Raw genomic sequence first — 17,636 nt, forward strand, 5'->3', positions numbered from 1 at the left:
CCCTTTGAATTAGTGATTTTGTATTTTTGGGGTAAAAACCCAGCAGTGCAGGGTTGTTCTATTTTTAGCTTTTTGAGGAAAATCAATACTGTTTCCCACAGTGGATGTACCAGTTTGCATCCCCACGAAACTAAGGTCAGGATTGAGACAAAGATGTCCACTCTCACCAATTTTATTCAATATAGTACTGGCAATACTAGCCAGAGCAATTAGGCAAAATAAAGTAAAGCCATCCAGATGGGTAAGGAAAAAGTAAAACTCTCACTATTTTCAGATGACACAATACTATATATAGAATACCCTAAATACTGCACCCAAAACTACTAGAACTGATAGAATTCAGTAAAGTCATAAGATACAAAATCAATGCACAGAGGTCTGTTGCATTCTTATCCATTTATAATGAAGAAGCAGAAAGTTAAATTACGAGAAACAATCCCATTTACAATTGCACCCAAACGAATAAAATACCCAGGAATAAACCTTACCAGGGAGTGAAAGATCTGTACTCTGAAAACTATAAAACACCAATGAAACAAATTCAGGACAATACAAAGAAATGGAAAGATATTCCATGCTCATGGGCTTGAAGAACAAATATTGTTAAAATGTTTATACTACCCAAAGCAATCTACACATTCACTGCAATCCCCATCAAAATATAAAACAGCATTTTTCACAGAAGTAGAATAAACAATCCTAAAATTTGTATGGAACCACAAAAGAGTCTGCATTTTGAATAAGCATTCCCGGTGATTATGTAATATGGAAGTTTGAGGACCATAATTTGAAAAATAGTGCTAGTGACAGTAAAATAATTTCTCAAGAGAGGATCTACTAAAATTTTAGATTTCAGATCTGTTCCATGTAGAATGAGGAGTAAACTTGAGAACTGTAAAATTGTAGCATTATGGAATATTCTGGCTGAGAAAAAGATCATTCTAGTCGAGTGCCTTCATTTCACAGATGAGGAAATACAGGTTCTGAGTAGTTAGGTGATACGCCCAAGGGTTATAATAAGTTTGTGGCAGGAACAGGGCTAGAAATAAAGTCTCAATGTCTCACTCAGGTTTTCTTTTCCCCATTTTACATTCTAAAATGGAGTAAAATCAAGAGGATTAATTAGAAAAGTTCTCTTTGTGTTTTTAACCTTTTGTATGGCTCTAGAGTTTCTAATCATCTCTCAAAATATAGCCCTGTTCTATTCAAACATTTGGAAGGGTAACAAAGGAGTTGATTACCACAAAAGCAGAAAAGAATGTGGAAAAATACAGCTGGTAGAGATAAGCTTTTCTATGTGAAGAGATTCTAAACCATGGTTTTATGTTTTAAATACTTGTAATTAGACCACTCTATATAAACACTCCAGTCTCCCTTTTGCCTTTTCAACATACATTCATACTTTTTTTCCTGCACAGCAAGGTCAAACTGTGTTTCATTGATGCATGCATGATGACCAAGGTCATGTGTCGTGAAGGCTAACATGTGTGGTCATTATTACTTTCAAGAACCAAGAATTACATACCTACTACACCAACATGGAAAACCAATCATTTGACACTTGCCTGTCAAGCTCTTCTCCATTTTTATAGGATTAAAATTGATCTCAAATTATATTGCTAGCAGTTTTTCAGGACATTTATAGCTTTTAAACAGGGCCAGTGATTTCCATGTAGGAAAATGACAAACATGAGTAACATATAAAGTTACTATACAAAACTGTGCTGGCCTGATTGCTTGGAATGTCCACCACCCCAAAATGTCTCTTCTTCAAAGGGAAATATACATCAGAAAGTAAACCGCACATTTGAAACTTGAAATCTTTCTTTAAAAAAGAAAAGTTTCCACTCTCTCCACAAAAGAGATGGTGAACATACTAGAATAGGAAGAGCACTAGTGTTGGAACCAGGTGACAGAAGACCTGGCTTGACTGCTATAACAAGTTTTAACTTCAGTTTGCTCATGTGCGAAATGAGGGTATCTCAACCTATCTGACAGACTGTCATGAGGCTTCTATAAGCTTATAACTGTGAAGTGATTAGATAAATAAGATACTGTTATTTAGTAACTGATATGTTTATTTGCAGTAAAAATAATATTAAGAATATTATATCATGTGGTACAAGGAGGAAATGGTGACAATATTTATTATTAAATAATGCCTATTTCTGGTAAAAGAACAACACAGTCTTTTGCAAGCATAGCATTGCATAAAGCATTTCAGTAATGTCATTCAGTTGCCTCCCCAGGGTCTTGGAACCAGCTTGTAGGTGCTGACTTGTTCCAACCCCCAAATTCCATTCTAGGCAGGAATTAAGCCAAATAGAAGGAGACAGACATCTGCAGGGAAGGGTAACATGAATAGAGATTAATGACAGTTACACTCTCCCTGCTAGTTCATCAATTCCTTGTACACAAGTCCAAATTTAAGATTGTTTCTAAGTGGACCACCTACATACAGTGTTATTTGCCTCTGAAACTTGTGACATCTAATTCACTAAATTAGAAAAATCGATAGCAATGTCTGAGTGTCACATTGTCATAAAACAGAGCTTGGAGCTGGAAGAGAAACATTTTTAGGAAGTTTCTTAGATGATTCTGATACTTAACCATGTTTGGGAATCAAAGCTATGGATAATCTAATTTAGCAGTTTTCAATCTCTGTTAGAATCAATAGGAGAATTTTTTTTTTTAACTATCCAGATATTTTATTGAACTGGAATCAGAATATTTCAAAAATCTTCCTGATGTTTCTTTTTTTATTTTTTATTTTTGAGAGACAGCACAAGTGGGGTAGGGGCAGAGAGAGAGAGGGAGACACAGAATCTGAAGCAGGCTCCAGGCTCTGAGCTGTCAGCACAGAGCCCAATGAGGGGCTCGAATCCACAAACCATGAGATCATGACCTAAGCTGAAGTCGGATGCTTAACCAGCTGAGCCACCCAGGTGCCCCCAAAATCCTCCTGATGTTTCTAATATGCAGTCAAGGTTAAGAACAACTGATGTAGTTTAATTCCTTACTCAATGAGGAAACTGAGCTCCACTCCTCTTGAAAAGGGAGTAAATTATTAAATTTCTATAAGCATGCACAAATATGAATACTCAATTCAACTAAAAAAATCTTAATGATATAAATCCTGGTCCAAATGGCTTTATTGACTCATAAGAGGGTTGAAAATAATTCAAAACAATATAAGGCAAAATAAGGTAAATGCTATGAGGCAGGAAAAAACAAGGTGTTTTGATATTTCAAAGGCCTTGGAAATAACTGGAGTTCTTCATCAGGAACATTGCAGAAAATTTCTTAAAATCAGAGGATGTTGACTTCTAAAAGCTAGTTAGTTCTGAACCTGTGTAACTGTAGATAATAATGTGATATGGATACTGTAATTTCATCTCATGCCTTGAGATGACTGTATGCTAAAGAATTGTAAAGACTTTGCTTATTGTGGACAGTAGACTATAAAAATGTCTTGAAAGGAATACTGCTATAAATAAGGGTAACCTTTGATTTCTCTTAAGTGTTTAAGTTACAAGATTGCACTATTTCGAAAGTTCTAAAAAATTACTTGAGAATGACTACAAACGATGGCTATGGAAGACGTGGTCATTCCTGAGTATCTTTTTAAAAATGTTTAACTTCCAAAATATATTCTAATATGTCACTACTCCAATTTCAGGGATACCATCTAGTTCAGGGTCTCATTACCTATCAGCTTAATCATCTCAAACTCTCCTTTCTGGTTTTCTTTCTTCTAATCTCTTTTTTTTTTCCTCAAAATTTTTATTTACATTATAGTTAGTTACTATGCAGTGCAATATTAGTTTCAGGAATAAAATTCAGTGATTCATCAGTTAATACAACACCCACTGCCCTCCTTAATACCCAACACCCATCTAGCCCATCCCCCACCCACCTCCCTTCATCAACCCTCAGTTTGTTCTCTATCTTTAAGAGTCTCTTGTGGTTTGCTCCCCTCTCTCTCTTGCCCCCTATATGTATATCTGTTTTGTTTCTTAAATTCCACATATGAGTGAAATATGTGGTATTTGCCTTTCTCTGACTTATTTTGCTTAGCATAATACACCCTAGCTCCATGCACATCATTGCAAATGACAAGATTTGATTTTTTTTGATGGTTAATTAATATTCCATTGTATATATATACCACATCTTCTTTATCCATTCATCAGTCGATGGACATTTGGAAACTTTCCATAGTTTGGCTATTGTTGATAATGTTGCTATAAACATTGAGGTGCATATATTCCTTTGAATCTGTATATTTGTATCCTTTGGGTAAATACATAGTAGTACAATTGCTGGATGGAAGGGTAGTTCTATTTTTAATTTTTTGAGGAACCTCCATACTGTTTTCCAGAGTGGCTGCACCAGCTTGCATTCCCACAAACAGTGCAAGAGGTTCCCCTTTCTCCACACTTTCCTCTTATCTCTTACTTTATTCAATTAATTCTGCATATTGTTGTGCAATTAGTAAATCTAAAACACTAATTGTTTTTGTTTGTTTTAGAAAGATAGAGAAAGAGATCATGCAAGCAGGGGAAAGGTGCAGAAAGAGAGAGAAAGAATCTTAAACAGGCCCCATGCTCAGCGCAGAGCCTGATGTGGGGCTCAATCCCATGACCCTGGGATCATGACCTGAGCCAAAATCAAGAGCTAGACATTCAACCCACTGAGTCACTCAGATGCCCCCAAAACACTAATTGCTTTAAATGTAAAATTCAACTTCATTTTGCTATACATAACTTTATATTATCCACTTACATGTTTTGTCCTTTCAAAGCTTAATTATTATTTGTTTATCAAAGTAATACATACAAATAATTGAAGAGTCAGAAAATACTACAAGACTTATAATAGAACACAGCTCTCTCGTACTTTATCCCTTCACATTTCCAATTTCTGCTCCCCAAACTTTTCAATATTGAACGTTGCCTATTGATTTTTCCACTCTAAAAAATCCAAAGGGTTTTCTACTCCAATTATACACTCCCTGCCCTCTGCCTTCCTATAAATAATAGGGGATATATTCGCAAACAAGACAAAGTCCCATATTTATGAACTTACATTCTCATGTAAAATGGTAAATAGACAAGTAGCCAAATAATCTAATAATTCCAGAAAGTGACCTATGACATGAAAAAAAATAAAGAAGGATAAGAGGAAAGGATGCCAACATAGTTATATCAACATTTTTTATATCTTCATTGGTATAACTAGACAAATATTACCCAACACTGCGGTATAACTTGTGCTATGATTACCTTGCATTTATTGTACAACCACTTGTTTTCTCTGAGTCTGAAATTGCCTTGTTTTTGCATTTGTTTACTTTCACATTTCCTGAGAACTAATTCATTCCTAAACATGCTGCCAGAACCATATAACTTCTCTCAATATGGTCAAACACTACAGTTAATCTCCCAGGTCTTCTTCCTTCCCCTCCTCTTTTTCCTCTTTGGTCATTCCTTCCAGAGACCTCTGCCTTCTTGCTCCAGTCTTGCCTGGTGGCTTTCTGGGCCTGCAGCACAGCTGACACTCTGGGGCTTCCCTTTATCACCTTCCAGGATTTCTCTCTGACTCTCTCCTTGGCAGATGTCCTTTCCTAGATACTCTATATTCCTTTCTTGATTTAGTCCTCCAGTAGCTTCTTGAGAAAGAGGCTACAGAAAGTAAATTTTTGTATGATTGAGAATGTTTTTGTTCAACTCTCACTCTTGATGGAGAACTTGAGTATAGAATTTTAGATAGAAAATTACTTTACCTCAGAAATTTGGAGGCATTTCTCCATTGCCTTCTAGTTTTCAGTAGTGCTATTGAGAATTCTGATGCCGTTCTTATTCCCAGACCTTGGTATGCGACCTATTTGTTTCCACTGGAAGCCTCAAGGTTCTAAAATTTCAATAATTTGGCTCTCACAAGGTCTGTTTTTTTTTCTGGAAGGGCACAAGGTGTGATGATTAAGAGCACAGGTTCTGGGACCAGACTGCTGGGTCTCTCACTTAACTAGCTCTATACCTTTGGGCAGTTTACTCAACTTCTTTGTGCTTCTGGCGACTGTAAAAATGAGGATAATACTACTGCCCACATCATCAGATCGTGGGGGGGATAGTAACAACACTTCAAAATGTTTAGTACCGTGCTGGATGCATAACAAGATGTATGTAAACATTGGCCATTATTATTATTATTATTATTATTATGTGTTTACTATGCTGGACATTTAGTAGACTCAATTCAGAAACTCAGATTTTCTTCACAGCTAGGATATCTGCATCTGTTATTTGGTTGATAATTTCCTCCCCTTCATTATTTCTATACTTTACTTTTGGAATCTTTGTTATTAATCCACTTCCCTCAGTGATATATTTCAATCCATCTGCTATCATATTTTAAATATCTAATAATTTTGTCTTATTTTTTAAGTGTGTATGCATGTATGTATGTTGTATGTATATTTATGTATTTATGTATGTGTATATAAATATTTTTTAAAGGATGCAACATTATCTCTCTCTTTTCTGAGGATGTTTGTTTTAAGGTTTGTTTTTGTTGTTGAGGTCTTCCTCTGCTTTTTTCCATATTAAAGGCTTTGCTCTGGTGATTTGTGGCTATTTATACTTAAAAGTGAGGCTCTTAAATTTCAGGATTTGCCAACTGGTGAGTTTTGCCATAGGGACTTGGGTTGGGGTAAGGATCCCCTGAAGAGACAGATGGGCCCTGTAAATGTCAGTTTCTGTAGACTTTATTTTGAGCTGGTCAGTTTTTTCTAATCTCTTCCCTGGGAGTATAAGCTTGGCCACAAGTGCTTTGGGAGCTGAGCTGTACAAGGGGTGAAAGAGAACTGTTTTTCATGCAGATTCATACAATCCCCTTATTTTTAGTGTGATGTCTCTTGGTCCAACCTTTCCACCCTAAGGTGGATCTAAGTTTGGTGGAACCTAAAGCTTATACATTTGGGGACACCCTCTTCCAGAAAAAAAAATTTTAAAATAAAATTATGAAGCAAAATTCAATACAGGGCTTTGGAAGGGACCTGTGCAAATGGGCAGCCTAAGGCCTAGGCTCCATTAGCTTCATGATAAATCTGGCTCTTCAACCTGCCTGCTAACAGGAGCAGAAATGGTGTACCTGATTTATTGGCTGAAGAGAGCCTCTGGGAGGTCTAACTGTTGCTTGTAGTTTTTTGGTTAATGTTAATCCTCTTCTTTTTCATCCTACTCTATACCCCAGCTCTTCAGGAATAACCAATATCTTTGAATCCTGACCCTTTATGGCATTTACAGTTCAATTGGTGCACCTCTTGCTGGGACATCTGTCATCTCAGGCACTTGGGCTTCACCTTCCTCTGCTGAGCTGTCTTTTACCACTCATTCATCTCATCTCCATTTTCTAAGATCTTGTACATATCTCTCAGCTGTTGTTATAACCCACCTTGCTCTTTTTGTTATAATAGGTTTATTCCTTTTTAAAAAATCTTTATTTTTGAGAGAGAGTGAGCGCGCGCGCGCGCGCACACACACACACACACACACACACTCACTTAAGCGGGGGAGGGGCAGAGAGAGACAGGGAGACACAGAATCTGAAGCAGGCTCCAGGCTCTGAGCTGTCAGCACAGAGCCCAACGTGGGGCTGAAACCCACGACCTGTGAGATCGTGACCTGAGCCAAAGTCGGACGCTTAACCAACTAAGTTACCACCCAGGCGTCCCATACATTTATCCCTTTTGACAATTACTTTGCTGCCATTTATATGCGGCTTTAGGAGAGTATAGAAATAACCAACCAGGCTCAATTGCCATGTTTAATTGGAAGCTTCATTCCATCATTAAATATTTTTATGTCTGTCGTTAATTGTAATATTTTATTGCTGTTGAAATGACTTAATTATAAACCAAAACATTTGTTGTACTACATACTTGAAAAATAAATACTTCAATGTTTTTATAATCTGGTATTTTTTGAGCCAATAAATCAACACTTTTTGACCCAAAACGTATGCTTTCATACTAATCAAGCTATGGATTTTCTGTGAAGGAGAACATGCCATACAAAGCCTACAATTTTTAAAAACACAATTACAAAATAATGCATGCTAATAAATGAATTTGTAAAAAAAATCCCTTTGTTTATGTTGTTATGGAAGAAATGCTATAAAAAATGGTTTGTCTAGTTTATTCTTCTAGATGGTGTTCAATACATGTTTGTTAAATAAATAAATGCTCCTGTAAGTAGTCCTATCTTATCCACTCAGCTGAATTCATTTGTGTGAAAACATTTCCTTTCCCAAACTACTCTCCAAACTCTTGGCAGATGATATATAAAAGTATTTACAGTAACTTTTCCCAAATTGTGTTCCTTGTAATCTCAGATTTGCAAAAACATCTTAATAGGTAAAATCTAAGAAACTGATCTGTAGTCAAGTATATTTTATGAACTCGGTGTTCAACAAAGTTAAACACAAAGTCTTTGCATCAAGGACTTCTTAAAGACTTCCCTATGATAATATGCACTGTGAATCTTTAAGAAGGGAAAAATTATTAGTATTTCTCAAATTTATTTACTACCAATCCTGTTTTAGGTAGCACACTATTTATTCCTGATAAAGCAAATTGCTTCAAAATACAGCTTGGAACATTTTTTATCAACAGTAGATTTCCTGATTCTATACCTGTAAAAGATGTCATTTTCATCCTTAGGAGTTTCCATTCTAGATCTTGATCCAATTCTATGCTAGATCTTGATCTCTCAGGATTGCTCTATCTTGAAACTCTCTGGAATATCAGGCTGACTGTGTTCCCACAGGGTCTAAATGATGCAGGGTGAAATAAAAAACTGTCAGAGGATTCCTTACATTCAAGTTATTGGGGAAAAGAAGAAATGAATAAAGATAACAGTGGGATGGCATAGCACAAGATAGGCCATTCAAGTAGTCCTAAAATGAGTATCTTGCTTATGCCTGAGGATCTGGATTAATTTTAAGCAGAGTCAGGTAGAGAAAGTGATAACACTAATAGTAGTTATTAAGTGTTGTCTTCTCTCTGCTCTGCTCTTTAGTATTTTCCAAACTTCCTCTTGTACTAAACATGCACATTTCATAGCGAGAGCTTCAAACTGACTGAAGCAGACTCTCCAGGGGAAGGACCTCGGAATCTGTATGCAAGAAAAGATGCTTCTTAGGACTGGCGGGTTTAGGAAATACTGCACTTTGCACCACAACCATGGAGCTTGCTTGGCCGCTCCTGACCGTGACATCCACTTTATTCTCAGATCGATGACGATCCTGTTGGAGAATCTGAACTTACTTTTTGCCATATGCACCTGCTTTGCTTCAGATTCTGATTGTGTAATATCTGAGCACAGCTTCTCATTCTGGTTCTGATTTCTTTGCTTCCCTCTACTTAATATTTTGGGCAGGCATTCAATGGAGTGAATTCTCTCTAGGATTAATCTTGCCAGAGCAGCTCAGAAGATCTGCATACCTTCTCCTAATATTTGAGGAAATTAAATGTTAAATAGATTCAAGGTAACTGAAGAATAGTCATGGAAGGGGATTAAAACAATTGATTAACACAGAATTCAAAAAGTAGCAAAAAAGCAATAACTAAAAAGTATGGTTTTTCTGTACTACTTCTACCAGCTATGTAGTTCTACTTGAAGGCCACTAGCATCTTATGAATGCTTCTAGAAATATGCTAATGCGTTTATAAGCATTTGTGTAATATGTATGTGCATATTCCTTCTACATGGAGATATTATGCTATATGCCCTGTTTTGCTGCTTGCTTTTTTCACCTAATTTATGTTGGAGATTGTTATAGATTGAATTGTGTCACCCCCCAAAATATGTTGAAGTCCTAATCCCCAGTATCTCAAAAGGTAACATTATTTGAAAATAAGGTCATTGGGGGCGCCTGGGTGGCTCAGTCGGTTAAGCATCTGACTTCAGCTCAGGTCACGATTTCGCGGTCCGTGAGTTCGAGCCCCGCCTCGGGGTCTGGGCTGATGGCTCAGAACCTGGAGCCTGCTTCCGATTCTGTGTCTCCCTCTCTCTCTGCCCCTCCCCCGTTCATGCTCTGTCTCTCTCTGTCTCAAAAATAAATAAACACTAAAAAAGTTTTTAGAAAAAAAAAAAGGAAAAAAAAAGAAAAAAAAAAGAAAGAAAATAAGGTCATTGTAGGGGTGCCTGGGTGGCTCAGTTGGTTAAGCATCCCACTTCGGCTCAGGTCATGATTTCATGGTCCATGAGTTAGAGCCCCGTGTTGGCCTCTGTCCTGACAGCTTGGAGCCTGGAGCCCACTTTGGATTCTGTGTCTCCCTCTCTCTCTCTGTCCCTTCCCTGTTCTCTCTCTCTCTCTCAAAAATAAACATTAAAAAAAAAAAAAGAGAGAAGACAAGATCATCATAGGTGTGTCAGGATGACATCATATTGGAGTAGGGCAGTACCCTAATCCAGTATGACTGGTGTTCTTATCAGAAGAAGACACAGGGGCAGACAGTGACAATGCTGTATGGCCGCAGACAACAGAGGCAGAGATTGAGACGATGCAAGTGTAAGCCACGGAACGCTAAAGCTTGCTGGCAAATCATCAGAGGTAAGAAGAGGCAAGAAAGGGCTATCCCTTACAAGTTTCAGAGGGAGCCTGACTATGCCAACACCTTGATATTGGACTTCTAGTCTCTAGGACTATGATACAATAAATTGTTAGTTTATGTCACACAGTTTGTGACACTTTTTTTTTTTTTGGCAATTCGAGGAAAACTGATACAAAGATATTTCCATATTTAGAGAGCTGCTTCATTCTACTTGATAGCTGCAGAGTATTCTCTTGTATGGCTGAAGCATAATTTATTTACTCGGTCTTCTATTGATGGACATTTAAGTTGTTTTTAAACATTTCCCACTAGAAGCAATGCAAAATGAATAGCCTCATATATGTCATTTCATATCTGTGTGAAATATCTTGGGCTAAATATACAGGAGTGGTAACCAAATTGAAATAAGATGTTTTATACGTGAACAAGTGAGAAATTATTATAACTTGAGTAACCTTAAGTTTCCACAAACAGAGGATAATAATAAAATTATGCTCAAGGCAATAATGATGCTAAATGGCAGGACTTTGTCTTGGGTCCTTTTTCATCCCTCTTTCTAACTGTCCACCTGCTACATGACCTTTAAAAAAACCTCTCTTTTTTTTCTCTGGATCTCTGCTATACTTGAGATTTTAGTGTTTTAATACTTCAGTTCTCAGGATGGTTGTAAGGATCAAATGAGAACAAATTGTGAGCGGGGTACCTGGGTGATTCAGTCAGTTAAGTATCTGACTCTGGATTTTGGCTCAGGTCACGATCTCATGGGTCCATGGGATCAAGCCCTGCACTGGGCTCTGCACTGAAAGTGTGGGGCCTGCTTGGGATTCTCTTTCTCCCTCTCTCCCTGCCTCTCCCCTTATTGCACATATGCACACTCTCTTTCTCTCTTTCTCTGTAAGTAAACATTAAAAAATTGTGAAAGGAATTGCCCCACATAAACACAGGAAGTACTATTGTCTTTGCCTTAAAGCAATGCTTGATAACTTTATTATGCTCTTCATACACATTCTACACACACACACACACACACACAAACACACACACACACACACAGTTGCTCTGGGTTATATATCTGTTTCTCACATTTGTTTTCAAATATTTAGTAGTTTGTTACTGTCTTCTTTATATTTGCCCACAATAGTTACTATACTGTCTTTTCTACAAATGTTACTTCCTGACTAATAAATACATATTCAGTGCTTATGCATGCTAAGTTTTTCATCAATGAAAATTCTCTACTTCCTGAAGGTAGCCTGAGGTTTTCTTTTTCTAGAAATACAGTTCCTATGAACTACATTCTTTCTCTCTCTTTTTTCAGATTAAAATAACTGTTGGGGATATATTTTGTAACCAATGGAGTGAAAACAATCCACACAAGATACATTTAATTGTTACAGCTAATCCATACACAAAGGAGGTAGTTTCACCTGTCTTCCTAAATCACCAAGACTTTTCTTTCTAGGCAGGGTTTAGCATTGAGACTCTACTCACATGGTTATGATTCTTAGGATCCTCAGCCTTGTAGCCTGCCAAGAATAGTCAGAGCTGAAAGCAGGCTGTTGTTTATATGATATAATTGGTGAAGTGCTGGGAAGAGCCCTGAGCCTTCACACATCTCCCCTAGAGCATTCCAAAGTACTTAAAATTCCTACCTTCAGAGTCAATGCTTTCTTTTGCTCAAATGTAAATACCCTGAAGGGATATCATAATAACCATTATCAGTCATCAGCAACTCAGCATGAATTGGTCTATTAGATTCTTTTCCTACTAACAATAGATGGCCAAGAAGAAAGTGAGAATTTAACAGAGAAGCTTTCACCAAAGTGAGTTGGTTGCCGCTGCTGCTGCTGCCTCCATGAGAGAAAAATCTGGAGAGGCACTTTTCTTCCATCACTCTTTTCACTCACCTAGAAACCAGAACTCCTTTGGAGGGAGGATTGGAGCCATCTAGAGAACTGAGCTAAAAGGATCATCTTCACTTGCCTGCAGGATCAACTGTAGGCAAAATCGTGAAGATGTCGCTGTTAAGTCTTTCTGAACTCTAAGTATGACAAGTAGAAGTATGATTCTGGAAAAGCTAAATGGTATCTGGCAGTCAAAACGGTTTATCACACTTCTTTAACTCCTAACATTCAACACTCATTTTTTTGAACCAAACTACTTAACTGAGATGAAAGTATTCTGTACTCCCCTCTGTTTTCCCTTTTCCCCATTTCTCTCAGTATTGTGGGGCCACTGATCTCCATCCATTTTGGAAAAGGCTATTTGACTTCTTTGCTGAATATTTATGACTAACAAAATCTAGTTAATATTCTCCATGTGTCCTACCCACTGAAGTTAATCCCTGCATCCCAAGATCTGTCTGGGGGATTGAATGCCTGGTCTGTTGGGCACTTCCTTCTCTCTCCCCTCTCTCTCCCCCCGCATCATTTCCAATTCTCACATGAGTAGAAAAACTATTGGAAAGAGGTGATATCTCATCTAGATAAAGCTGTCCAGACTCTTAGCCACATCTTTCAAGAATTCACATTCATTTCAGAAGCAGAAAAGAATTGTAAATTGAAAGTGCTCCATAGAGGAAACACTTTTTTTGTTTGAGAACAGCAAACGAATTGTAGGTGGTTTCATAAATTAGATTTATCCATAGATGTTTCAACTCAAATATTGTTCTCTGTTATTGATTTATTGAACTTGTCATATTATCTCTTTATGAAATTTATCTCATATGAGAAAATTCTCTCTAAATAAAGAGCTCCCCACTTCTTATAATAATATTTTTATTCTATTACTGGTTCTTTCTCTTCTGCCTAAAAACATGCTCAAGTCTTTCTCCATCGTAAAATTTTAAAAATCCCTTCTTGGACACAGTTTACTATTCAAGTGATTGTTTCATGTCTCTCCTCTTGTAGATTTCTTGAGAAGCCTCCGTGTCCTAACCTCCCGCTTGCTCTTTAACTGATTATAATATTGTTATTATTAATAATAGCTAATTTTTATTGAGTGAATAATGAGTGCCAGGCACTGTACAGTTTACATGTATTATCTCATTTAAATATTCCACGAATCCAATGAAGTGTAGGTATCAGCAGTAGCCTTATTTATACACATGAGAACACAGGCTTAGAGGGTGTTAGTATGTTGCTCAGTAAATCAGACAGTTGATTGGATGGCAGAATAAAACTCCAGGTTTGGCCTGTAAATGCTCTCTATACCACTGCTATTACGTACTGTCTGTACCCACTCACTGTAATCAGTTGTTGCCTAATCATCATAGCCAAGGCTTTGTGTTCAGTTTCATCCTACTCAATCTTCTCAATCTTCGCATAGCAGTTGCCAAAGTTGGACCTTCAGACCTTTCTCCATCCTTTGTTTCCACTATATTACACTTTGTTAGTTCTTCTACATTCTACTTTTTGACTTTGCTGATTTATTCTTCCTCTGTTCTTTTTTACATATTGGGCTAATCTGAATTTTCTTCCTCCTTTAAATGTCTTCTCTGGGTGACCTCAATGACTATGTCCTCAACAATCATCCCAACTCAAATTCCAGTCTTCCTTTCTCCTGGACTTCAGTTTCGTCTCTACTTATAGGCACCACAAACTAGAAATATCTAAATCAACCACATTATCTTTCATTCAAAGCCTTTCAGTCCCTCTGCATTACCTCACTCATTCTAAAACGTAGTTTATATAAACATACAAGCCTGAGGATGGGTAAAAATGTCTTTTTTTAAACATCTTTTTCATTTATTCCTGCATTTAATCAGTCACTCTATCCTGTGTATTCTAATTTTTAAATTTAAAACATTTTCTATTTATCTCCATGACCATTTCTGCTGCTGTCACTCAGACCTGCATCCTATCTCATTTCTCTTGAGGTTAAGTGTCATGTATTTTACTTTATTGAATTCCCTATAATACAATTCCCTAGCCCAATTTTGGGCATCAGACATTTGTTAAGTGAATAGATGAAGATCTACCTAACACTTATATTTCATGAAGATTACTCTACTGTCTAATACTAATACAGCACTTGTTATTCAGCAGACATTACTCTAAGTGTGTTAGCCGTATTGCCCTATTTAATATTTACAAATTTCTTTTGAAGTAGGTACAATTATTATTCTCCTTTTATAGATGGAGAGACAGACATAGAGAAGTGAATGGACTTCAAGTTTATGCAGCTAATAAATGACAGAGCTGGATTAGACCACAATTTGGTTTTAAATCCATGCTCTCAAATCATTGTACTTCCTTACATTTCCTTTTGCTCTGCTTCTGTGTATTACACTGAGGTCCTAATTATTTTTCCATTATCACTATGAGAATACAATAGTTACTCAATTTACAAACTTACAGATACATATCTGGAAGTAAATTAATAATCTCAGCTTCCTCCAACTCCTCAACTAATCCTAGAGCAATTGAGAATCAAATCAGTTCAGAGTTTAAAGGGAAACTTGAGATTAAAGTACTGTCCACTGGCCCAACAACAAGTAGAGATGCAAACAACTAGCATGGTTCATATAACCCAAAGCAAAATTAGACCTCAGCAGCTTTATCTGGACCTCTTGGTGAATATTAGCCCTGTCATGTTGGACAACAGGTAGCATTGGGTTGGAAAGATAAGACTATAAGGCAAGACAAAACATAGTATGGAGCTGTCATTTAGGACAAAGTAAGTAGATGTGCTAGAGAGGGCAAGTACAAGACAGGTCCACATGGAGGAATGGATTAATGTCAATAAATGTAAAGGAGTCAAAAATACAAAGACACTGAGAGCCAAGGTGGGTCATGGGTGAAAGAGGAGCAAAGAGCAGACAGCAGGAGAGAATGTGTGCCAGAGACGAGCAGGCCTTCGAAATGAGGGTAAAGTCACTTCAGATGTCTTACACTCTGTGGTAGATTTTTGAACTGAACATCAGAAGACTTGCTTATAATTTTATTCTACTATCAATCAGGGGTGACCCTATAAAAGCAATGAACTGTCTGGAACTCACTTCTCTTGTATATAAAATCAAATTTCAACAAGGTAATCTCTGATAGTTACATAGTTACAAAATCTAGCATGCTTTACACAATGGTCTTAACAATTTTTGATCATGGACTCTTATTAGCAAAGAAATCTGAGTAAGTACCCCCATTTAGGAAAGTGCTAGAAGGACAAATTTGTAAATTATTTATAAATGTACTAACTTGTACAAGCACTACTTTATTAATTTACTAACATTAAGTATGTTAGGAAACACAAAAATAGAAACATAGTAAGTTTAAACAACACAGTTAAATGTCTTGTCAATTGTGATGTATCATACAATCATTAACTAGTATCTCAAGGCACAGTATACAAATAGGGTGAGGTTTACCATTATAATGGATATAAATGCCTATTTTAAATAGCCCTGGACAATTTTTATTTTTGGCCCACTTCTTGTTAGATCTGATTAGATTTTCATTATTTTATATCGCAGTTTGGTTGACAACAAACTCCTTCTTGGTTTTAGAGAAGTGTCAACAATGTCAGTTTCTTATTCACTCGCTCTTCCATTATCAGTATTATCTTCATTATGAAGTTTCTTTGAAGGAATCTTTTAAAAACATGTTTCCATTATGTAAGCATTGTTCTTTTAACTAGACAACATTACATAAATCCATTTCACCTGACGTTTTGGATTGCCTCAATAGCAGCCCCTGTGTGAAGGACTAAGTGCAGGTCATTTTCTTGGGAGGTGATATTCAGAAGCATGAGGGTACAGTGATACACAGGGTGTGCTATGAAGCACATTGCTGCGGTGGGCTCAATCCCAATAGTGACCTCTCAGAAGCCATGTTGGACATACCTCAGAATCATCCTTTCCCTGGATGATGAGGGCATTTATCCGCCAACTTTCATTCCCCATTGGTTGATGGTTTTCGCCAGTGGCTTTAACTCCCCTTCGCTTCTGGGTTACACTTGTTTTGGGCAGAGAAAACTCCAAACTCCCATGGTGCTGGAGAATCAGACAGCGAGGAGAGATGCTGGTGCTACAGATGGAAGGTTTTCAGCGTGATGCAAACTGTTTACTGCACCTTAGGTGAATTCATGTGGGCCCAGCAAGTATGGGGCATGGTGTCTACAGTGTCTGTCTGCTACACCTGATGATGATGAGGATGAGGATTAAGGTTAGGATCAGTGAACCATGATAAACTGAGGCAAAGAAACGATTGGCATCTACCTCTCCCCTTCTTTCCTCAGGATATATTGACTTCCATATTTTGGCAATTTGCTTATTAAACAGTAATAATCAAGTATATTTTTTTTTCATATTTTTAGACAAAATATGTAAGTGGAGGCCCTAATATTTTCTTTCCACATTTTGAAGGTCATTTTGTATATCTCTTAGGGGCCTGCCTCTGATTTACGATCAGCTTCCTAGAGTGGGTGACCCAAGTGCCAGCCAGGCTCCTTAAGCTGCTGCTGAGATGCGCCTTCTGAGAAGGTTGCTTCAGTCCGGGAAGACATGCCGGCTGTTGCAGATCCTGGCAACTTTTATGTCTCTAACGCACAATTGTGGACTTCCGCTAGCAACGCACCAGCATACTGTCCAAGGACAAGTGCTGGAATACCGTGGAAGCCTCTGGAGGGCGCTAAAATATCAGAGTCCTCTTACAGGAAGTACTTAAGTGTGCGGCTGCCTATTCAAGAAAATGAACTAGAAGAAGGAAGAAAACGACATCTATCTGCATATAAGCTGATCTATAGAACAAGTTTAATTATCGTATCATCAATGTTTGCAATCGTGGTGGAGCCAACATTTTCTGTAAACATAGCTTTGGCATTATCACAATTCTATACATGAAGTTAAACAAATTAATTGGACAATTTGACGTCCAAATGACATTGATTCGGTAACTCTTATTTGCTAAATACCTGTAAAAAGTAGTGTGAGTTATAAAAAGATGAGTAAAAGTGAGTGTCTTACCTGCAATACAGTAGGGGAATAAGCATTGTATATAGGTAACCATAAAGCAAGGTGGAA

Source organism: Prionailurus viverrinus, chromosome B2 (genome assembly GCF_022837055.1).
Source record: "Prionailurus viverrinus isolate Anna chromosome B2, UM_Priviv_1.0, whole genome shotgun sequence".
NCBI lineage: Eukaryota > Metazoa > Chordata > Mammalia > Carnivora > Felidae > Prionailurus > Prionailurus viverrinus.